This window comes from Adiantum capillus-veneris, chromosome 13, assembly GCF_014529385.1.
Source record: "Adiantum capillus-veneris isolate H3 chromosome 13, ASM1452938v2, whole genome shotgun sequence".
Taxonomy (NCBI): Eukaryota; Viridiplantae; Streptophyta; class Polypodiopsida; order Polypodiales; family Pteridaceae; genus Adiantum; species Adiantum capillus-veneris.
Window position 1 is genome coordinate 153,740,703 of NC_140943.1, and position 25,565 is coordinate 153,766,267.

The 25,565-nt window shown below is 37.3% G+C and overlaps 1 pseudogene; it reads right to left on the reverse strand.

The window, feature by feature from the left end:
• Positions 1-1,307: 1,307 nt before the first annotated feature.
• LOC147445116 (jasmonoyl--L-amino acid synthetase JAR6-like) lies at positions 1,308-3,022 on the reverse strand (annotated as a pseudogene).
• Positions 3,023-25,565: the final 22,543 nt, after the last annotated feature.

Here is a 25,565-nt window from a genome sequence, read left to right on the forward strand (position 1 = left end):
CTCCAGACCAGGCCTATCGTTTTCTATCTTCGTAAAACAGCCCTGGCGTTTTTAGTTTTCAGCCCTTTACTCGTCGGATTGCTTGGATCTAGCCTCGCTAGCTTATTTGTGGTGATTCGATACTTCGCTATTTTCTACTGTCAGCCTTGTTGAAACCTGCATTTTCAGTCCTGGTTTATAAGATAAGCCTGATGTATTTCGTGTGCCAAGTCCATGTTATGGGTGTCACCTGTCAGTTTCCGTTGGCTGGTGGTTTCTGATGAACTAGGAGTAAAGAAAACGCAAAAGAAGATGAGAGAGATGGACAGTCGAACATACCTAAAATCCGTTCGCTCCCTGATCACCTAGTCTACCCTAAGTCTACCCCTTGTGTGTGGTCTTGATGCTGAGCACCAAAACCACTACTTGAGTCTCCTAATCTAGCTGGAACGTCGAGGTGTATATCAGGCTCTCGAACCGAGTATACATGAGCAATCTCATTCAATAGCCTCTATTCTGCAGTTTGTCCTTGCACTAGTGCATGGCCGTCTTCATTGTCACCTTTTTTGTAGCGAGATCTTACAATAGGTCACCCCATAGATATCACAGTATACCCTAGTGTTCCCTACGCCTATAATGAATTGGCAAAGCGCTGGATCACAGTGAAGAGACTAGTGAGGCGAGGTCCGAGCCAACTCCGCAAGAGAAGGGCCAAAACTGGAAAACGCCGAGAGTGACCTACAGTAATGCATAGTACCAGAATACAATTGATCCTTGCCTGCTTCGATATCTTTATTAGTGAGTATAACCATCAAGAGTTTTAAAATCAAGATCAATATTAGTGTCAAAATGTGTTGTAGGCAACAATTCATAGACGTCATTTTCGAGGGGACTCTGTCCAGCTCTTGTACGTTTGTGGAACTATGTATTGCTTGCTTTTTTGTGATACTCAACTTCTATGAGGCTTGTGCTGGAAGTCGATTATGTATTGCTTGCTCTTTTGCGATACTCATCTTCTATGAGGCTTATGTTGGAAGTGGGCCTGCATGGTTTTTTGTTCGCAAGAAATGTGTGAAAAAGCTGTGGACTGCTTTACAAGTGCAAAGTGACGGACTCTCTCATGCTACAATCATGTATGACTGCACCTGGAATTCGCATCTGAGCTTCGCAATGTATTCGCCGCTATAACTTGCTTGCGTTCCATTTGTAAACAGCCAAGAGTAGTGTTTTTCACTTGCTTCGTATTTAGCACCGTATTTGGTTCATCGCTCACTTTGTGTTTTGCAAGTGCTTCAACTCTAGAATCAGCACCAGCATTTTTCTTGTATTCAAAGATAAGCTGAGCTGTGAACAAATAGTACTACTCTATTCCTGAGTAAGTTGAGTACCTCCTTGGAGACAACGCAGCGTGGCATCTTGTACTGCGCTATTGCCCCGACACTCCGATTTAGATAGCAGTCTAGTAGCCCATGGAAGGTGCTTGGCTGTACGAAACGTAGCTCCAATGCCCTTCCTAGACCCCTCATACCCAGGGTCCATGAAAGCAAGATCCATTGCAATGGCACACGCCCTCAGTATGCTCTCCTCATACATTGCTTGCTCACATCCTTCTTTCATCACTTCATTGAATTTGAGATCCAATGGTGAGATGCCTCTTCGGCTATCTTGGCAAATCGACTTGCTAATGCTTTTCCTGCTGAACTCCTAAAAGACCATATAGTGTCCCGGGGAACTAGACAAGTCAGCAAAGCTCATGAAGTCGATGAGGTCTACTTTCGCATCATGTCTCTTTAGCTCCTCCACTGCTTCATTCACAGCAAGCTGTAAGTCCTCCTCTGTGTTCTTGGCTATGTACACAGTCAGGAACACATTTTGCCTACATACATATGCCAATTGCGGCGATGCATTGAAGAAGCCAATCACCCTGACGACGTCCCCCAGCCTATAACGATACAAACCTGCACATAGACCAGATTTTACTTCAGAAAAAAGACAACATAATCTAGCTCAAAGAAAACTAAATGGCAACACTGACAGATTGAGCTAGTCTTAGCCAAAAAATGGGATTTTCTACCTTCATATGTCGTCAAAATGACCTCGTATTCACAGACAGTCTCCACCTCAGTGAGTCTGACTGTGTCTGCCTCTTGTTGGCAGCCATCAATGATACCTCTTGAAGGCATTGGGATGATTAAATTAGGCCAAATTGGGCACCACAGTAAAGGTCACATCTCTGCGCTCAGCTTTTGGGTTAGTATTCACCCCAATGTATGACTCTGTAGAGCCATAGTCAGTACTAACAAGAGGCAGAGCACCAGCATAGTGGCGCAAGCGGTCGAGGTAGATGTACTTGCAATTGGGTCATATGTGAGGAATCACACCAGCCCAGCCTTCAAGAGTGGAGCACTTGGAAGCAATCCCATGAGCAAGCTCGGGGTCTGGCGTTGGCATGAGCTTGGGTATGGCTGCCCTCAAGTCGAGGTCCGTAATCCAGCTAGTCAGCTCACCCTGCCGAATGTCATCGTAGAGATTGGCCCATTCAACTTCAAAGGTATGGAAGACCTTAACAATGGTGTATGCAAAGGTGGTAGTCACCGTGAAAAAGAGCAGAGAGCAAGTGGTAGTAAATGGCTTGTCGATTGCCAGGGTGTCAAAAAACTTCATCGGGGCTGCAAGCGCAAACGCCGGCAAACTTCTGCTTCTGCTTGAATTCTTTGCTTCTAAAGAGATGGGTGGTGGTAGTCCCTAAAGAAAGGCCACCACTGGTAGTAAACAACTTCCCAGAGAAGACAAGCTCAAGGAACATACCTCCAGCGCTCGTGGGGAAAGCACTACATTTATCAGTTCAAAATAAGCTCAGGACCATGAGGGTTGTTCATAAAAACATGACTTGCAAATCCCGAAAATGATGGTAGGAATTCCATGCAGACACAGATACGTATTGGTCTCTATATGCCGCTGCGATCTTGCTGAGGCGGCCGAAAGCCTCTAGAACCTCCTTATAGAGCACAAGATATTTTTGTTGACCATCAGAGGTAGTGCCAGAACTGCAGAGTAAGAAACAAAGAGCTGTGCATTGAATTTCACATGGATCAAATCAACCAAAATTTGTAACCTTTCACTAAGGCATGCACATTTTTCGAGCGAAAACACAACCCTCACCTCTTTGCTGTCGCTAAGAAATGAACATTGTTGACCCCAAAAAACAACACCCACCTCGAAGATAGAGTTTTGATGAGTCTCAGTATTGAGTTCTCAAATCAACCTATTTTGAGCTGATCTTTAGCAGTATCATCATTCAAATCAGCCCTAGAAATAGCATCAGATCAGCCATCAAGTTTTAGCTTTTAGTACCCTTCGATTTCAGCCATCATATGTCCTAGAAGCTATCTCATAGGTCAGCCTTTAGTACCCTCAGATTTCAGCCTTTAGTACCCTTCGATTTCAGCCAGCATATGTCCTAGAAGCTACCTTATAGGTCAGCCTTTAGTACCCTCAGATTTCAGCCATCATTAAGTCCTAGAAGCTATCCCATAGGTTGGGAAGTAGAATGAGATCAGCTACCAGATTTCATCTTTTAGTATGTTGTCTAGTCCTTGTAGGTTTGTGGAACTATGTATTTTCCGCTACTCTCTAGTTCTCCAATGACAGCCTGCAAAGCTTGTTTGGGTACTTCTTTCATGCGAAGCCAAGTTTACTTCGTTGAAAAACGCAGACAATGGGCTAGCTCGAAAAATTCCACTCCAAATGCAACCAACATCTTCAGATGATCTTTCCTAATGTATATGCAAGTACAGAAAGCAAAATTCTTGAATTCCCTACTCTGAATCTCTATACATGGCTGAAAGTGTGTCATGCACAATTTTCGGCATCAAAGCGCTATGGACATTGCAATTGTCATTCGCTAATAACCAAATGAGTAGGACTCAATTCCTAGATGCTACTGCGAGTGTGAGAATTGGAGGTCCCAACTTTCGCGCTTTTAATCACTCCTGAAGCTCCGTGTATGCTCTAGGCGATTTCTTGCCAAAAAAAATGGCTGAAAACACTAAAAACGCCAATATGGTCAATATGCTAATGAAATGGTAACCAACTGAGCACAAGCCAACCTACTCGTAATGACGAAAGTATGGGAGCAAAGCTTTTCAAGTTCCATTTCTCGAATCACAACCTGTGACCTCTAATCTACTTTAGGCTGAACCTGTCTCTGAAAAGCAAGCTAGATAACAAAACATATGGACGTACATAGGTCGTAATTGCAACCTGGAACGCAAGCATGAGATCAGCCATCAAGTTTTAGCTTTTAGTAGCCTTCGATTTCAGCCATCACATGTCCTAGAAGCTACCTCATAGGTCAGCCTTTAGTACCCTCAGATTTCAGCCTTTAGTACCCTTCGATTTCAGCCAGCATATGTCCTAGAAGCTACCTCATAGGTCAACCTTTAGTATCCTCAGATTTCAGCCATCATCAAGTCCTAGAAGCTATCCCATAGATGGGGAAGTAGAATGAGATCAACTACCAGATTTCTCTTTTAGTACGTTGTCTAGTCCTTGTAGGTTTGTGGAACTATGTATTTTCCGCTACTCTCTAGTTCTCCAATGACACCCTGCAAAACTTGTTTGGGTACTTCTTTCATGCGAAGCCAAGATTTCCGTTTTTACTTCGTTGAAAAACGCAAACAATGGGCTAGCTCGAAAAATTCCACTCCAAATGCAACCATCTTCAGATGATCTTTCCTAATGTATATGCAAGTACACAAGGCAAAATTCTTGAATTCCCTACTCTGAATCTCTATACATCGCTGAAATTGTGTCATACACAATTTTCGGCATCAAAGCGCTATGGACATTGCAATTGTCATTCGCTAATAACCAAATGAGTAGGACTCAATTCCTAGATGCTACTGCGAGTGTGAGAATTGGAGGTCCCAACTTTCATGCTTTCAATCACTCCTGAAGCTCTGTGTGTGCTCTAGGCGATTTCTTGCCAAAAACAATGCTGAAAATACTAAAAACGCCAATATGGTCAATATGCTAATGAAATGGTAACCAACTAAGCACAAGCCAACCTACTCGTAATGACGAAAGTATGGGAGCAAAGCTTTTCAAGTTCCATTTCTCGAATCACAATCTGTGACCTGTAATCTACTCTAGGCCGAACCTGTCTCTGAAAAGCAAGCTAGATAACAAAACATATGGACGTACATAGGTCGTAATTGCAACTTGGAACGCAAGCATGAGATACCACCATAACCATAAGCTAATTATATTGCTACTAAACAAAAACAAAAGCAAAATGCGAACTAGGAAGAAAGAAAACGCAAAAGAAGATGACAGAGATGGGTAGTCGAGCCTGACTAAAATCTACTCGCTCCTTGTTCACGTAGTCTACCCTAAGTCTACCTCTTGTATATGGCCTCGATGCTGAGCACCAAAACGACTACTTGAGTCTCCTAATCTAGCTGGTAGGTCGAAGAGTGCACCAAGCTCCCGAACCGAGTATACATGAGCAATATCGTTCAGTAGCCTCTATTTATAGTCTGCCCTTGCACTAGTGCATAGACGTCTTCATTGTCACCTTTTTTGTAGCGAGATCTTGTAGTAGGTCACGCCATAAATACCATTCAGCTGACCTCTAGTAGTACCATCGGACACATCAGTCGTGGAAGTAGAACAAGATCAACCATCACATTTTATCTTTTAGTACGTTGTCTAGTTCTTGTAGATTTATGGAACTATGTATTGTTCCCTACTCTCTAGTTCTCCAATGACACTCTGCAAAACTTGTTTGGATACTTCTTTTACACAAAGCCAAGCTTTCCGTTTTTACTTCGTCGAAAAACACAGCCAATGAGCTAGCTCAAAAAATTCTACTCCAAATGCAACCAAAACCTTCAGATGATCTTCCCTAATGTATATGCAAGTACATAAAGCAAAATTCTTGAATTCCCCACTCTAAATCTCTATATATGACTGAAATTATGTCATACACAATTTTCGGCATCAAAGCACTGTGGACATTCGTTGATAGCCAAATGAGTAGGGCTCAATTTCTAGATGTTGTTGCGAGTGTGAGAACCGTAACTCCCAACTTTCACGTTTTCAATCACTCTTGAGGCTTTGTGCATACTCTAAGCAATTTTCTACAAAAAAATACAAAAAAACGCCGACACGTTTAATACGGTAACGAAATGGTAACCGAATGAGCACAAGTCAACCTACTCGCGATGATGGAAGTATGGAAGCAAGGTTTTCCAAGTTCCACTTCTCGAATCACAGTCTGTGCCCTGTAATCTGCTCCAGACCGAACCTGTCCTTGAAAAAGCAAGCTAGATAACAAAGCATATGGACGTACATAGCTCGCAATTACAACCTGAACGTAAGTATGAGACATCACCAAAACCATAAGCTAATTACATTGCTACTAAACAAAAACAAAAACAAATTGGGACCTAGGAAGAAAGAAAACGCAAAAGAAGATGACAGTGATGGGTAATCGAACCTAACTAAAATCCGCCCGCTCCCTACTCACCTAGTCTACCCTAAGTCTATCCCTTGTGTGTGGCCTGAATGCTGAGCATCAAAACCACTGCTTGAGTCTGCTAATCTAGCTGGAAGGTTGAAGAATGCACCAAGCTCTCGAACCGAGCATTCATGAGCAATGTCGTTCAATAGCCTCTATTTTACAATCTGTCCTTGCATTAGTACATGGACTTCTTCATTGTCAGCTTTTATGTAGCGAGATCTTACAGCAGGTCATCCCATAAATACCACACTATACCTCAACGTTCCCTACATCATATAATGAATTGGCATTTTCTTTGCTCGTGAAAGTAACCCAGACAATAGACAATATGTTGGGCGAGTGAACCTTGGGATTTCATTTGGTGAAATGCCAAGAGATAACATAATCCTCTGTTGGTAGGCTCCACCACCAGGTTCTGCTTCTGTTTTGAATTTCTTGCGTTTGTACTCTTTCTTCTTGCCTGACGTGGGAAAACGGTTTCCTGCTCCGCAGGTTTTGTATGTAAGGCTTCGTTTGCTACATCTGTACATGAGGACTGAGTATCACAAAAGGGCAAGCAATACATAGTTCCACAAACCGACAAGATCTAGACAGTGTACTAAAAGATGAAACCTGATGGCTGATCTCGTTCCAGGAGTAGTGTTGTTCACCTACTTCCCTTCCCTTGCTTGCCCGCCATCATATGCTCCTTTTTATCTGTGTTTTTAGTCTATATTCAGCTAGCATTTTTGCATCAAGATCAGCCAGCCTTAGAGAAATAGTTCAACACCGTATTTAAGTCATTACTAACATAAGTCAACTTCAATCTGTGAAGACCAATTTTGTCGACGAAATAGGAGCTCGTCCAGCATACTGTTTGGCTTACTTTCGTGAACGAAGAAAACGCAGAAGAAGATGACAGAGATAGATAATCCAACCTAACTAAAACCTGCAAGAGACGATTGTTTAAGGAGAGCTCGTCCTTCAGTCTCAGTGTTGAGTCCTCAAACAAAGTTACTTTGAGATGATCTTGAGAAGTGCCATCATTCAAATCAGTCTTACGAGTAGCATCAGATCAACCATCAAGTTTTAGTCTTTAGAATCCTTAGCTTTCAACCATCATCAAGTCCTAGAAACTATCCCATAAGTTAGCTTTTAGCACCCTCAGATTTCAGCCACCACTATTGACAAGCGAAACTGACATAGTGGTAAGTGTTTCTAATAACTTACTACACAATTAGATGGCACTTTCTGAGCTAAAGACTAAACCAAATGTTGGAGGTAGCCATTGACAATCAGACCTATTGATACTTGGACCTATTGAAGATGATTGATTTGAATGATTGCTTTTGTTCTTTATAGGTCTTCTATTTTATATTTTGCCAAGTGTCGTTGCTTGTTTGTGTTTGTTTATTGTGTTGAAGCTTAGATGATTGAAGCTTCTTCCATTGTAAAATTCATTAGTCAAATATTTTGTACTCTTTTCATTGGGTTTAAATTTTTTAATGGTATGCAAGGGATTTTTGAGAGCCCAAATTAGTAGCCCTTCCAGTATATATGTTTGTTTTTAGAAAGTATTAGATTTTTTGTTCATTAATATGTTTGATTTCTTTAAAAAAAAATCTTTTAAATTTGTCTTGATATGATATTCTGAGAATATAGTCATACAAAAAAAATAAATATTGAAATCAAATTATAAGAAATAGACATACTAAAAAATGAAGCTCCAAATCATATATGAAGCAGATTTTGATTTAGGACATACTCAGTTCTAGAATTTGTTTTTTTCACTTTGCTGCCCTCTCAGGACGTATTTGTGCAGGAAAAATAGAAAATAAGTATATTTAAATACACACCATCGTCTTTTCTTAAAGACTTGGTTGTGTTTCAATAATAAATAAATAAATAAATTACATGTAAGTACACTCTTACGTCTTTCAAAGACAAGAGTAGTGCAAAAGAAATACGAAACTCTTTGCTTGAATACACGCTAGTGTCTTCTCTTGAAGACTTGGTAGTGTTTCTTCAAAGCAAATAAAGTATTATATTTAATCTTATCAATAATTTATATGCTTCGTACTCATGTTAAATTATATAAATTTTGAACAATTTTTTTTTTTTAATGTTGTACAGTGGAAATAATAGTAGAATTTATGATATTGATTTGTAAATGTCAGTTAAGTTTCTATGATGATGATGATATTTTTGTTCAGAATTTTTTATGCTGCGTTTGAAAATTCATTCAACAAGAATTCTATTTTGTATTTAAAAAAAACATATTTCATGAAGTTTTATACGTGTATTTAAGAGGGTTCTTTATCAAATTTTTATGCTTATTGGTCACAACCAAGCAGTGCAGTGTAAATTGTCATATTTAACAGTTTTTTTGTCTATTGAGAATTTAATGATTTTGATTTTTAATAATTCAATGATTGATCCACATATGATTCCTAGTCATATTCTTTGTTTGGATAGAAAAATATATTTCTATCTTGCTTGAATATATGCTTATGTCTTTATGTAGATTTTATTTATCTTCCTCAAAAAATTGTTTTGACTCATCAAATTTTTATGTTTATTAACCATGATCAAGAGTACGGTTTGGATTGTTATATTTAAGTCATTTTGTGTTTCGACAATTTAATGGTTGGTCCATGTATAGTTCATACTTGTATTTTTTTCATGAATAAAAAATTATGTTCCTGCTCCATTTGAATGTATACTTATATTTCTGTATAGGATTTGTTTATCTTGCTTAGAAAATTGTTATAATCATTTGCATTGCATGCATTTTAAGAAATAACCTGTCCTAAAAAAATTTCATGTTTTACACATAAAAACAAAGTTTTCCATTGATGAGATTTCTATGCTGATTAGCCCAACTGATTAACAGAGTAGAATAATGGAGTACACAATGGTATAATAATTTTGCCTTGCAACGGTTTATAATAGAAATAATATTGAAATCGAATTATAAGAAATAGATATACTAAAAAATGAAACTCCAAATCATATATGAAGCAAATTTTGATTTAGGATATGCTCAGTTCTAGTTTTTTTTTTTTTTTGCACTTTGCTGTCCTCTTAGGACGTACTTGTGCAGAGAAAATAGAAAATAAGTATGCTTAAATACACACCATTGTCTTTTCTTAAAGATTTGGTTGTGTTCCAATAAAAAATAAATAGAAAAATTACATGTAAGTACACTCTTACGTCTTTCAAAGAGAGAGTAGTACGAAACAAATACGAAAATCTCTGCTTGAATGCACGCTAGTGTCTTCTCTTGAAGACTTGGTAGTGTTTCTTCAAAGCAAATAAAGTATTGTATTTAATCTTATCAATAATTTATATGCTTCATACTCATGTTAAATTATGTAAATTTAGAAAAAAAAATGTTGTACATACTGAAAATAATAGTAGAATTTATGATATTGATTTGTAAATGTCAGTTAAGTTTTTATAATGATGATGATATTTTCGTTTAGAACTTTTATGCTGCGTTTGAAAATTCATTTAACAAGAATTCTATTTTGTATTAAAAAAAGAGATAGTTCGTGAAGTTTTATATGTATATTTAAGAGATTTCTTTATCAAATTTTTATGCTCGTTGGTCACAATCAAGCAGTGTAGTGTAAATTGTCATATTTAACAATTTCTTTGTCTATTGAGAATTTAATGATTTTGATTTTTAATAATTCAATGATTGACCCACATATAATTCCTAGTCATATTCTTTTGTTTGGATAGAAAAATATATTTCTATCTTGCTTGAATATATGCTTATGTCTTTATGTAGACTCTATTTATCCTGCTCAAAAAATTGTTTTGACTCATCAAATTTTCATGTTTACTAACCATGACCAAGAATACGGTTTGGATTGTTGTATTTAAAAGTCATTTTGTGTTTTGATAATTTAATGATTGGTCTGTGCACAATTCATACTTGTATTTTTTTCATAAATAAAAAATATGTTTCTGCTCCCTTTGAATGTATGTTTATATTTCTGTATAGGATTCGTTTATCTTGCTTAGAAAATTGTTATAATCATTTGCATCATATGCATTTTAAGAAAGAACCTGTCTTTAAAAAAATTCATATTTACACATAAGAACAAAATTTCCCATTGATGAGATTTCTATGCTAATTAGTCCAACTGATTAATAGAATAGAATAATGGAGTACAAAATGGTATAATAATTTTGTCTTTGAATGGTTTATAATATATTTGATTTATATGTAAGAGACATATACTCTAAAAGATGAAAAAACAAGTTCTTCATTGACTAAATTTTGATACTAATAGGTTACAGACAAGTAACACAAAATAATGGAGAATACGGTTTGGATTGCCGTATTTAAAAGCCATTTTGTTTTTTTTTATAATTTAATAATTGGTCCATGTACAATTCATAGCTATATTTTTTTCATGAATAAAAAATATCTTCCTACTCCACTTGAATGTATGCTTATACTTCTGTATAGGATTTGTTTATTTTACTTCGAAAATTGTTATAATTGTTTGCATTATATGTATTTTAAGAAATAACTTGTCCTGAAAAAAAAATTATATTTACACGTAAGAACAAAGTTTCTCATTGATCATATTTCTATATTAATTAGCCCGATTGATTAATAGGGTAGAATAATGGAGTACAAAATGGTATAATAATTTTATCTTATAACGGTTTATAATATATTTGAGTTATACTTAAGAGACATATACTTTAGAAGATGAACAAACAAGTTCTTTACTGGATAAATTTTGATACTAATAGGTTACACACAAATAATAAAACACAAAAAAAATTCTTTTATAGATAGGAGATATATTTTCTACTGCTTAACTTTTCATATTAGGTGATTGTAATCAAGTAAATGGGTACAAAATAGTATATTTATTTTGTCTTCAAATGGTTTGCAGTATACTTAGTTCACGCTCAAGAAACTTGATGTCTATTACTGATTTTTATATTTGTATATGAGTAATATTCTTTTATAATAATTAGTTATAGTAATTAGTTAACCATATATCGTAGTATAAACTATTGTATTTGAAAATAATTTTATTTCACAATAGTTTATTGCATTTTTATTTTTTCTTGATAGATTAGTTTCTTCTAAACAATGGAATAAATTTTACATAGTTTAATATTTTGAATTACTACCTGTTTATATTGATTTGAAAATATAGAAAGATATATATAATTATTTAAAAAGAAAAAATTATTTTTCACTAAATACTTATATAAAAATATACTTATTAACAGCTTTCATTAAACTACCTATAATTTACTGGATTCAGTTATGTTTTTTTTAAAATTATATAATTAATCAGAGTAAAAAAACTGCAAATCAATATACTAGAACATACCATGATTTTGCATTGACTTCCTTGTTTATGATTGTTGACCAATATTCACTCTCTTCTTTAATACTGAATATAACTGTCATTATTTTTATGTAGATCATGGAAATTTCAAGAGACAAGAGGGGTTTAGATAAAGACGAGCGTCGGTGTTTGGTGGCTACAATTGTTAGAAGATTCTTGGCTTTCACCGACCAAGAACTTGAAATTTATTTTGATCCTACCCGTGCTGATCTGCAGGAGTTATTAGCAATATTGCAAGAAGCAAGTGTTGCTAATTTGAAAGCCACATGGTCTTATTTTGAACATTGCAATAAATTTCTTTCTTCAAAACCTTTTCTTAATGAAATAAGCAGAGGCCTTGGTGAATTTAAAAGATCGTTTTTGTAATTAGAACAAAAAGAACGTGAAGATAGTTCTACAGTATTGAAAGTAGAAAAAATAGAGCAGCTGTACAAAAAATTTCAAACAGCAAAATGGAAACGAAAGTATGTACAGATGGACAATGTACAACCCAAAAAAATTAATCATGGTGGAGAACCATCTCAACACGTGCAGATTACCTTGTTGCAGCGTCGACAAATTCATTTTTACGAAGACTCACAACGGATTCAGCATGGCTATGGTACTTACTCTTGCAAGTGCAAAATTCTAGATCAGTTGTTTAAGGAAAACACATACACAACAAAAAATTTTACTGCTGTGGAAAATACTATCACACCAGAATTGCGAGCAGCCTCTGAAGCTACAAGCATATCTATAAACCATAGCGGTATTATATTGCCGCTTGGTCTCTGTCGTAGTGAAGAAGAGTCCATTGTAATATACCCTTTCTGGAATGGACTTGCACTCACAAATTGGACATGGTTAGGAGCTTCAGGAAGTACTACTACACCACCTAAGCATTACGTCAGTATCTCTCAGAAGGTTGGTACAAAAGAGCGTTTCAAGACACATATACTCGACATTATTAATGGACTGGAGCAGACTATAAGCTACATACATTTGAACGGCTATTTGCACAATGATTTGCAGCTATAGAATATTTACCTACATTTCTCAGAGAAAACAGAAGACGTTTATGTAAGCATTTCAAATTGGGGAAAAAGTACGAGTACCAGTACAAAGAAAGCGCACGAACCATTTCCACACAACAGAACAGAGACTATCGAAGCATACAAAAAGCGTTATCCATGGGTCGCTCTCAAATTTTTCAATTCTAAACCAGCAGTTTATAGCCTAGCAGCTGAAATTTATTCCTTTGGCAAAACTCTTTTTAGGCTTTTAAAGTTTGTTTCACCTGAGGGCAAGGAACCAAAAAATGTATTTATAAGAGCTTTGTATGAATTTGAAGAACGCTGTACTCGTACAAACCCACTGGAAAGGCCTAGATTGTACGAGTTATTTGCTATGTTACGAAATGCTCATCAGTACAATCTCTATGTAGATGTAGATGCTGGTATGCGACCGAACTGTGAATAGAACAATTTGCCTTTTTTTTTTCAAAATTATTAGCTCAATTTATATCGATTTTGACTTCTTGACAAGTAATTTTGTCTTCTTAATAATTATTTCTATAAAAAAGTACACAGTGTATAGATTTTTCATTACTTAGTCTTTTTTTAAATAATAGTCTTTTTTCTCCCTCTCTCTATCGCCCTCTCTATACCTACTGTTGGTATTGAAATAAAATCATGCATTTCAAAAACACATGCTTTTAAAAAGACTATTTACTATTAGAGTATAATAGTAAATGTACAGATCAATTGCTCTGTTCTTTAAATTTTTTTATATTTATTAATTAACAAACATATGTATGATGTTTTTCAGAAGATTTTCAAAAGAACAATTCTAAATGGAGTCAAGCAATCTAGTTGCTCCTTCGAATGTCTCGACTCCAGTATTTATTTCCCCAAATAGTGATAGTTCTGCACAAGCAACTACAGAAACTTCGTTGCTCTCAACAGCAAATACAAAAACTGCTCGGCGGAGCATGAGAAGAACAGAAGAACATGTTGATGTACATGATTCAGAAGAGGTACTAGTTCAAGACTTCCCCCCGGGTTTTGAACCAGAAGAACGCAGCGACGAGAACGTTGTTGAGGAAGCTACCAAAAACTACTCCAAAAAAACAACGTAATTGTTGTTTATAATTGATATTTAGATAGTTTGTACTATAGAACCCATATCCCGAACAGTGTACAAATTATACAGCTGACACGTTTTTTAAAAAAGATCTGATTAATTTAGACCAACTTCTTCTATTTTTGTATGTAGGTTATTCGTAAAAGACATAATATTTAAAATTATCGATACAACAATTATTTATTTTAGTACCTTTATGACGTTCGATAACATAGCAATTTTTTGAAAGAACCTGGTATGGTATGCTTTATATTTTTGCACTTGACATTCATATCGTGTTTGTATTTATTTGTTGATTCTTTTTTTGCTAGTTTGTATTTATAAAAGCTAGAAAAAGATATTGTTTGTTCTTTTTATATGAGCTTTTATCTCTATGACTCGTACTCATCTTTAAAAAAACTTATATGATATTATTAAATTTATCTTTTATGTTTTAAGCTTTTATTTTTACAGTTAGTATTTGTTGATAGAATATCTATATAATATTATTAAATCAATCATTTTCTAGATTTGGCTAGTATATCTCATGATTGTGTTTTACAATAATATACGATTAGAGTTTTAATATAAAAATATGCACATATATATATATATATATATATATATATATATATCCAAAGCCATAACACATTTTTTATTATCAGTGTACAGAATCTTACTTGAAATTACATATTTAGAAAACCAAAGCTCTAGTACGTATATGTATCTTTCAAATCATTTTATAATTTAAAATAAAAAAGTACCATTTTTCATGCATTCTTTTATCTTTGTTCTCATTATAGTAATGGTTATAATTAATAAAATATAGCAAATAATTCCTTTTCAATTATTTAACTTAACTAAATTAGACTACATCTAAGAACTTTTGAAATTTAAGCCATTTTTAAAAAGTGGTATATAACATTGAGCTTGATTTTTTCTCTCTTTGTTACAGCTAGATTTAATGGCATATTTACGTAAGCTGCCTCTTGAGTGTACAAAAAAAAATATTTTCTCGATACACAATGGCAGCATCCTGCTGCTGTGGAGTTGAAGTCATCCGGAAATCAGTGAATGCAACAACAACTGAATATTTGGTACCGAATACGTTTCTTGCGTGGGAAACTTACGTGGATGGTCAACCAGAATTCCATACTGAACCTTCAAGTAACTTTTGTCAGAATACTCAGTGGACAGAAGAACAAACTGCTCAGGGGAATATTATAATAGGACGTGATATATTATACATTGATGCCCATGAATTACTGATACATCCTTCAAGGGATACTATACGTGCAAAAAAAGCTTTGATGATGAATCAAAAGCTTGGAATCTGTTCAATCGTGATCTTCAAGATTTGGGAGCAAGATGCATTTCGACTCAACTTTACTTGTGCGCCACAACATTTATTTCATGAGCATTTTGGAAAGATCGTTGCCAATAATCCCTTGGGTTTGGATATAAGGTTTGATCATTATTATAAACCAAGATGTGTATGGGACAATGCTCGAATATCAGAAGCAATGGTTGATCAAGATTCTTTTTTTTCATGGATTGTCTCACAGAAAGACAAGCTCACGTCAATAAGATGCACCACCTTCCATTCTCTGATACAACCAATACTGAAGAATGGTATGAAAAGCATGATAGGCTTACCAATGCAGAGCTAAGTATACGAAAATTAAGCGATTTTGTATGCAAATTTCAGAACATGGAACCCATAGCTAGTTGCAAAAATTGGGAAGCTTCTCCTTACCCTATATTTCTTCCTTGTTAAAAACCTCTTTTCACAATCATCTTGAATATGTATCTAAATTACATATATATATACCTAAACAGTTTGAAGTGAAACTTTTAAGTTTTTTTCATTTGCAACACTTTGATTTTTTATTTTATTAAAAGTAATATGGTCTGTATAATACTTTATGCTTTCAAATTGTAAGTATCAAAGAGAGAGAGAGAGAGAGAGAGAGAGAGAGAGAGAGAGAGAGAGAGAAGAAGAAGAAGAAGAAAAACGAAGAGAATTCTTAACATCATAGAAACAATGTCAAAAAAAACTCAAAAAACTATCTAGGACTTGAGCTTTGAGCTAATTCGTAATAATAGAACATTATATAATAGAGGCATATCATCTTATTTCAATCCAGTCAAGACGGGCCTCCTCCTTCACTTGTACTTCAGTGCTCCTAAATTTATTTGTATATCCGTTTGTCCTAAAAAGCCACAGAATGCGTATGTATAATGCATCACGCTGCAAATTTACAAGAGAACCAAAACTTTTATTATGTATAGCAGTATAATATAACATAGTTGTATCTTAAAATGGTAAAAAGAAAGTTCATTTGATAGGGAAAAAGATGCATAATAGAATGTATCAATAAAAAAAGGAAACTAGATTACAACAATCCAAGAATTTATTTCAAACTCTAAGTTAGAAAAACATGGTGGGCGATACATTATTAGTGAGTATTGCTCCAAATTATTATAAAGTAACAAAGTAAATAATATTATAAATCTAATATAAATAATATATATTTAACATTGTCTATTTAATTTGAATAATATACATTTAATACTTTATAGTCTAAATATTACATAAACTATAAGCATAATAAATTTCGTTAGAAATAATTACAATTCCCAAAAAAACTTTTGACGATTTGTATATCGCCATCTTCGTTGTGCTGTATTTTGTCTAGTGACATATGCCTATACTACCAATTCCTCTCACACATATATCAGATATATAGATTCAATCCATTGCTAGTTACAAAAGAATGGGAAACTTCTTTTTACAATGTATTCCTTCCTTACTAAAAATTTTCTTTCGAGACTAGCTTGAATATGTACCTAAATTACCTATATGTATATATATATGTATATATATATATATATATACATACATACATATATATATATATATACATACATATATATATTATACATACATATATACATATATATGTATATATACATATATATATATATATATATATATATATATATATATATATATATATATATATGTATATATGTATGTATATATGTATATGTATATATGTATATGTATATATATATATATATGTATATTAGAGAGAGAGAGAGAGAGAGAGACAAAAGCAGAAGAAAAAGAAGCAAACAAGTTCTTAATGCCATACGAACAATACAAGAGGTCCGAAACTTAAACTATAGATAGCAATAAAACATTACATATTATAAAATATATGTCTTTTTTTTGTAAGGACATCCATAAACGATTAATTTCTTAAATATTAGTCACATTTAAGCGACCCATATACTTAGTTCTATTATATATAACAATGACATAACTATTTTAAAAAAGGATCAATTATTTATATTACCATGCATAAATTAATATACAAATAACATTCAACTAAAATATTATTTTGAAACTACTCTTAACGTAGGAGTAGTATAATACCTGCTTTAAATAGATATACACGAGCCATAAGTCATTTGCATACCGGTTATACTTAATTATTATGTATATTTACAAGAAAAAAAGAATTTTTGGTACACAAGTTTAACAAGATAGTATAGTCCACCTACACTCTTTATAATAAAAAATGCAGAGTGCATTATACTATCATTAAAAAAAATGTATATAAAGTATTTACTAAATTTTTCATGCATAGTAAGAATTATATCTACCTCATTTTGTAATTGTGGATACTTTTACATTGATATTTAGCACTTACGTTACCTTCTTTTTTTACTTTTCTTGTAGATTTCTTTTTTTTTTAAAGTACTTATGTTTTTTCCTGCTTCTTTCGTTTTGCTCGCAGATTCTTTTATAAAAAAAAGTAGTTCACCCATGGACTCAATCAGTGCCGAGCAGGTATAAATTTACATCTTTAAAAAAAATATTTTTTTTAAACGATAAATTTTGCACTTACTTATTACACTACAAGAGGCTCTTCATATTAGCGACGCTCACACAGCGACGCTCAAAAAAAAATAATCCCGGCGTCGCTATGAGCGTCGCAAATTTACAAAGAAATTTGTGACGCTCATAGCGACGCCGGCTGGGGTAAAAAAATAACCGAGCGCGCCCAAAAACTCAGATCTCAGATCTGAGTTTTTCGGCGCCCTCAAGCAAGGAGCAAGTAACGCTCTCCCTCACTCTCTCTCTCTCTCTCTCTCTCTCTCTCTCTTTTTCTTCTCCACACACACACACACACACGAGGAGAGGAAGGAGAGCCAGGTATGCTCCTTCCCTCTCCTCATTCTCATGTTCCCTTCCCCTCTTTCTCTCTCCCTCTCTCTCTCTCTCTCACACACACATACACACACACACATAGTGTTTTTGAGAGAGAGAGAGAGAGAGAGAGAGAGAGAGAGAGAGAGAGAGTACAAACAAAAACAAAAACGCACACACACATACATAAACAAAGAATGCACACACACATTGAGAGAGAAAAAGAGAGAGAGAGAGAGCATGCATAAACAAAAAACGCACGCATTGAGAGAGGAAAAGAGAGAGAGAACATGCATAAACAAAAAACGCACACATTGAGAGAGGAAAAGAGAGAGAAAACATTCATACGATCCAAAAAAACGCACACACATTGAGAGAGAAAGAGAGAGAAACTAATTTAACGTCGTAGGAAACTAATTAAAATTAAAAGACCTAAAGATCTAGCCGACGAGGAGTTGAACTCAAGACCTATTATTCAAGAGGGAAATGGCATAATCAATCTATCATACTTGGCATGGGTGATAGAAAGGTTATACCATTTATCTCTTTTTATTGGCACACGCGCACACACACAAGAAGAAGAGAGTTATAACGTCGTAGGAAACTATCTTAAAAGACGTTAAAGATTAGGTTATATGTAGACTTACATTAAATTAGATTTAGGTTTATTTTTAACTAGATTTACGTTTATTTAAGCTAGATTTAGATTTACGTTATATTAGATTAGATTTAGGTCTCCATAGACTGCGATGCCTGCATGAAGCGGGTGAAGAAAGCCCTCAATGGAATATAGGGTATTGCTGCCTTCACTCATGGTGGGCTCCGTCGATCCAAAAGTACTGGTGAAATGTCTTCAGAAGATAGGGAAGAAGGTGGATCTTCAGGGCGGCAAGAGTCACTACATCCCCGACACAATGGCCATCTAGACAACCTCTAGTCATTAGACTTACGTTAAATTAGATTTAGCTTTATTTTTAGTTAGATTTACTTTTATTTAGATTTACGCTTATTTACGTTAGATCGAGTCCACGCAAGAATTACTTACGGTTTAGGGTTTAGAGTTAGACGAACAGTGAAAAGATCTACTGTGAAAAGATGTTAAGATGAAGTGAAGTGCTACAGCTAGAGAAGAGGCAAAGGGGTTTTGTCCACTACATGCAGTATCATGTAGACGTGGGTGTGTAGATTTCTTGTACCCACAAATATAGGTATTGACCAATAAAGACGAGATTATAACCCGGTGGTTCTGATCTCCGTGCACCTCTAGACCGAGGTGTGCGGGGATTGGACATGACTAGAGAGAGAGAGGTAGAGAGAGAGAGAGAGAGAGAGATAAGACGAAGAATGCCAATAGAATATTAAATTTGTTGTCCAGGTAATAAGTTTTTTATCCTCATTATGAGTAGCGACGAGGATGTGGGACCGTCCAACCGAAACACCTATCTCTCAACGAGGGTCTTATGTCCTTGTAATCAATGCAAGCATGCTGTGCGACGGACAAGACGTGTTTCTTTGCAGCACGTTCGCGAATTTGGCGAGTTCGATCCATCTATTATAGATCGAGTTGTTGCCAATTATAACTCGTCGGACTCTGACGCTGGCCAACAAGCAGCAATCTTGCAACCCAATAGACGTGTTCGCAGGCGCTTTGGTCAAGCAGCATATGTGAGGCCACAAGATGTAGCCTCTGACAGCTCGGGGGATGATCATGCAGAGCACATTCCCAACGAGGCAATGTTTGAGCCCGAGATTGATGAAATGATCGAGACGATCATGGATTCAGAAAGGCTTATCTATGATGATATGAAAAGTGAAGCCGATACGCCATTGTATAATGGAGCACGTATGTCTAGATTGAAAGCACTCCTGGTTCTTCTCAACATGCAGGCAAAGTTTGGATGGAGTGACACTAGCGTCACAGCGCTTTTCAGGTGATCTATTACAATTAGTTTACTTTAATAGAACTCTAAATGTACAATGATCTGATAGATTTTTACACGACTGTATTATATTTTTATGTTGTGTAGATTGCTGAAAGAGCACATACTACCAGCTGACAATGTGATGCCAGATTCCCGAGATGAAGCAAGAAAGATTTTGCGAAACTTGGGGATGGATTACAATTCTATCCACGCTTGTCCTAATGACTGCATTGTTTTCAGAGGGGAATACACAGACATGGAGAAGTGTCCGAAATGTGATTCCGAAAGATATCGAGTAGATCTCCACGGGACAAAAATTCCACAAAAGGTTTTGCGACATTTTCCTCTGCTTCCTCGCATCAAGCATTTCTTCGAATGTAAGTCCATGGCCGCCCTAGCATCATGGCATGAGGAGAATAAATCTTCGGATGGTGTGCTACGAATTCCTGCAGATTGCGCAGCCTGGAAACATATAGATGGAACATGGTCGGATTTTGCCAGGGAAGCTCGAAATTTGCGCTTAGGCCTGGCTATGGATGGCGTAAATCCATTTGGTCAAAGATCAACATCTTACAGTGTATGGCCCGTTGTCATCGTCAACTACAACATTCCCCCGTGGTTGACTACGAAGAAGGGGCACCTATGGCTAAGCTTGATTGTGCCAGGGCGATATAAAGTGGGGAATATGGATGTGTATCTTCGTCCACTATTGGAAGAGCTACAACAATTGTGGATTGGCATAGAGGTGGTGGATATGAGCCGACACACAGGACGACGGAATGCTTTGATCAGAGGCATTCTAATGTGGACCATGCATGACTATCCCGGGCTAACAGAATGCTCAGGTGATCTATTGACACTCCTCACTCAGACACTGTAAATATTGTTTTTTCCCATAGATCAAATGCACGTAGGGCACCCTCACTGAAGAAGCAAATCTACGAAGGTCATCAAGCGTATCTTCCAGAGAATCATGTGTTACGCGACGGCTTTTTGGGAAGAGAGCCACCAAGGATGTCTGCACAAGCATGGTTAGAGCAGAAGGACATGTGCGATGACGGATTGCCTCCAGGGATGAAGAGACTATCTCTATGGTACGAGTTACCATACTAGCCCCGACTCATGATCAATCACTTGCTCGATCCAATGCACATATTCAAGAATGTGGGTAATCTACTATGGGACCATTTGACCGGCAAGAAAGATACTTTGGGAGCCAGAGTTGACCTTAGAAATGTGGATCGTATGGAGCAATATTGGCCGCAAACAGCGTCTGATGGATCGATAAAACTCCCTAAAGCACCATGGATTTTCACAAGAGCCCAAGAACGCAAAGTAAAAGAGGCCATTCGATCTTTGCGGACCCCCACTGGCGTAATGCACTCGCTCCGAACGTGTTTTACTAAAGAAGGAAAGCTTACCGGTTTGAAGTCACACGATTGGCATAAAATGTGTCAAGTACGTTCATAGTGGTCTTTAATATCATTGCATAAAATGTGGACTTTAATATCATTGCTGCACATACTTTACAGTTTATTTTACCGGTTGCCATTGAGGGATGTTTGTCTCTCGACATCCATAACACAATCTACAAACTTGCAAAGCTGGTGCAATGGATCTCACAAAAGGAGATCAACGTAGACTCCATACCATTCGCCAAACTAAATGCTGCGGAGCTTGTGTGCATGTTTGAGAAACATTTTCCTACTACCATGCTAACCATTCAGGTGCATCTTCTTGTTCACATAGTTGATGAGGTGGAAATAGTTGGCACAGTTCATTCCAGATGGATGTTCTTCTTAGAGCGTTTCATGAAAACGCTTAAGGGATATGTGCGTCAAAAGGCACGTCCGGAGGGTAGCATGGCAGAAGGTTGGTTGGTATCAGAGTCCCTAGTGTACATTGGAGAGTGGCTAGACGGATTTGATAAATCCCGGGACACGCTATGGCGAACCATAGATGATGAGCGCATATTTGGAATTGTCATGTGCAATCTTGGTGTTGAGAAGAAGATGACGGAAGATCTAGAGGCTAAAATCAACCGATTTTGCATGCTTCACAATCCAGTGATGCAAAAGTGGATTTCACAATATGAGGATGCAAAGCAAGAGCGACAAAGGGCACGAATCGAGTGGAGACGGGGAAGACGACCACCGATGCACTATCCAGCGGTTCTGGAGAGCCTACCAACCTTCATGAGCTTAAGATGGTTGCACAACCAATTGTAAGCGCACAACAATGCGGTGACGAAGTGACTGAAGAAGAGTGGGAGTACTCTCGGGGTTGCGCGACCAAGGTAAGTTTGCAATGTACGACTAGCAAGTGACTTTATTTATAAACGTTTGAACGGCCACTCATAATCTTTGTTCGTTGTAGTATAAGTCATACACAACAGCATGGTGTAAAGGTCGACATTTTAGGGTGGAACGAATCGACAAAAAGCGTTTTACTCAAGATTGTGGAATCATGGCAAAATTTGAACAGTCTAGTCGACGACGTTCCTCTGATGCAGATCCTGTGGTGGCGGAACTCACTTACTTCGGCACGCTGCAAGAGATTTTGAGGATCGATTACAGAGGATTTTTTGTCAACTTGTTCGACGTGCAATGGTTCAAGATAATCATGGAGGGTCGCAACGCTACTGTGCGTAGAGGAAAGTCTGGTTTTCTTGAGGTGGATTCTACTAAGAAATGGACTGACCTAAGAGACACTTTCGTACTACCCGAGCATTGTGAACAAGTAAGTATATAAATAGTTAACATCCCCCTTTTACAAGTTATGTGCTTGAAAGCTCTCATGTAAGTTATGTGGCTCTGGCAGGTAATATTTCATCCTACAAAGTCTACATCAAACTGGTGGTACGTCATAGAGGTAGCCCCTCGTAGTGCAAGGACGTATGAAGGCTACCATGTGCCAATCACAACGACATCAATGGAGGAGATCAGAGAAGATGCTCAATCAGAAGCCGCTGCGGTGGTGCCAGACGAGCATCAAGATGCTACTACTCTATATGGGGTGCATGCAAAGGAGCTACAAAATGAAACAGAGGATATGTGTTTAAACGGAGAGCTCTATATAGATATAGGAAGTTATGCTGAGTTATGCGAGGATGAGAGAGAGATCTCTTAAAGCCACAAATATTGTATTTGAACAATTTTGCTCCGTGTTGTAAAAGCTCTGGCTCTCTAAGTACCTTCCATGGTGTATAATGCTCTTTTCTACTCGCGCTCACATCTTTTGATTGAAAATTCTGAGTTTTCGACTTGCCTCTTCTATCACTCGATTCATTGCGTCATTGTATTTATATGCGTCATTACGTCATTGTATTTAATGGTCTTTGCGTCATTGTATTTAATGGTCTTTGCGTCATTGTCTACTCTATTCATTCAATATTAAGTTTAAATATTCATGTGTTTAATGCAGGTATGGATGATGAGGAGTTTCTTTCTTCTTTGTCACCGCAGCAGAGACAGTGGTACGTGGAGCGTCATCGCTCTGGCGCATCATCGCGCGTTCCTACACCATCCGCATCTCCCTCTCTTTCGGAGCATTCGGCGCACTCCGAAGCTTCGGCATCGATGAGACGAGCTTCACACTCGTCTAGACATCGGCGCTCTAGTGGTGGCGGTGGCGGTAGTTGTGGGGATTCCGCCACCGATGCCTCCACACCGCCTCGTGTTCGACGAGGCTCTTTACCCTCCCCTTCTTTGCCCGCCCCCACACCAGCCACAGTATCGCCATCTACGCCAGGTTTTGCACGGCTGACTGTTCCTAGAAGCTACACACCTCTACCTACTCCGCCAGGAACCACCCCACTCGACACTCCTCGCTTCGGGGCCCAGACGCCGGTGGAGACACCTGACGTCCGTACCCCCATCGACACGCCGCTAGAGACCCCTGCCGGGACACCCAGGTTCACGCGTCACCGGCCAGAGGGCTTGCCTTACTCCGTCGACATCAGCGGCGGCATCATCATGGATGATGACGGCAAGAAGGTGATCTCGTGCATGCGTGGTCTTTGCTCTTAGCTGTTTAGACACTACATACTAAACAAATGGAGTGAAGTACCAAGTGATTTAAAAAACAGAGTCATCAGCATACTTCATGATGAGTTTCCCGTTCCAACACGGGATCAGCGCTTCAATGAAGACCTGATGAAGATTCGAATGCGCGAATACTGCAAACACAAGCGTTCCGAAGTGCAAAAAGCAATCAAGAATGGGTGGAACGGGCCAGATTGGCTGGCCAAAGAAGATTGGAAGAATGCGAAGAAAGAAGCGCGCGAGAATCCCGACAAGTGGAAGCAACAAAAGGATGCAGCCAGAGCGCGAGTAGAGGCAGGGAGCTCGCACCACTTGGGGAGCGGTGGATGGGCATCATTTGAGGCCGATTTTGTAAGTCTTTTCACATTGCTCTTTATGCATGTTCGATAGTTTAGGGTTTATGAGTTTTTTAGTTCTAACATAATGAAATCTTTGTATGTTTTGACAGTGGTCGATGACAGGACGTGATCCCACACCGTACGAGCGCGAGTACGCAGGCAGGAAGGGCTTAAACGCCCTGATGGACATTCTCAGTTCTCGCGGCGGCATGGTTAGTATTAGGGTTTACTCTTTTTTATTTTTTGTATTGTTTTATAAATGTCGTTATATGTTTATACTTACTGAAAGCTGTCTTATTGTCTTTTTTTGCAGAATCCGACAGATACGCCGCTTGGACGCGATGAGACGTCTGACTAGACGACGTCAGTTTAGCCGTAGCTAGATAGCATTAGTTTAGGGTTTCTCATAGCTTATGTATCATGAGACGGATTTTATACGTCTTTTTGAACCATGTATATTATTACATTTGTCACCGCAGTTCCTTTTGCCAATCAATTCTTTATGCCTATGATGTTGTACAATTGTCATTATTACATTTGCCAATCAATTCATTTTGCCTATGATGTGTACAATTGTCAATTTTGCAAACAATGCGTCTTGTGGGTGACTATTTTGGGTCTATTATCTACCTTTGCACTTTTTTAAAAAAGTGAATCAAGTACAATATGGTTGATGGGTGGCAGGGCATTCAATGCCCTATGCCCTGCCACCAAAAAAAAATTCTCTCGGGCGTCGCTATAAGCGTCGCTATTTATGGCTCTGTAGCGTCGCTATGAGCGTCGCTATAGTCTTCTGTGTAAACGTCGCTATATGCATTGCTATAGGCGTCGCTATATGCGTCGCTATGGGCGTCGCTATATAGCGACGCATATAGCGACGCCTATAGCGACACTCTCGTAGCGACGCTCGTAGCGACGGTTTTAGCGACGCCGGGGGTTATAAAAACCCAATGTATTTCTGTCGCTAACAGCGTCACAAGAGCACACAACCTCTTGTAGTGTTAGATTGTTAAAAAAAAGGCCCATAGTCAACCATACTATTTATAATAAATATTGTAATTATATATAT